This window comes from Bison bison, unplaced genomic scaffold (assembly GCF_000754665.1).
Source record: "Bison bison bison isolate TAMUID 2011002044 unplaced genomic scaffold, Bison_UMD1.0 scf7180017854128, whole genome shotgun sequence".
Lineage (NCBI taxonomy): Eukaryota > Metazoa > Chordata > Mammalia > Artiodactyla > Bovidae > Bison > Bison bison.
In genome coordinates, this window is record NW_011484701.1 from 1 (window position 1) to 316 (window position 316).

Consider the following 316-nt stretch of genomic DNA (forward strand, 5'->3'; position numbering starts at 1 on the left):
CAGGAACTGAACCCATGTCTTGCGCACTGTGGGCATATTCTTTACTATCTGAGCCACCAGGCATTGCAATTGTTCCCTTACAATGAAGAACCAGGGACGCCTATGAGAAATTCTTTAAGATACATTGAGGGTGGGGTTCATCAGGGAGCCGGAATAGCTCAGTTGGGAGAGCGTTAGACTGAAGTTCTAAAGGTCCCTGGTTCGATCCCGGGTTCCGGCACCCCTATTGTTTTCATCTACATCCAAGGAAAGGCGCAATTCTTGCAACCTCGCAATCTGAGCTCTCGCAAAGAGTAAGTGTTTTAGCTTACATCCA

General features: G+C 47.8%; 1 non-coding gene across 1 annotated transcript; it reads left to right on the forward strand.

Annotated features, from left to right (window-relative positions):
• Window positions 1–147: 147 nt before the first annotated feature.
• Window positions 148–220, forward strand: TRNAF-GAA. Its single transcript has one exon. It is a non-coding gene; the product is annotated as a tRNA-Phe (tRNA).
• The last annotated feature ends 96 nt before the right edge of the window (window positions 221–316 follow it).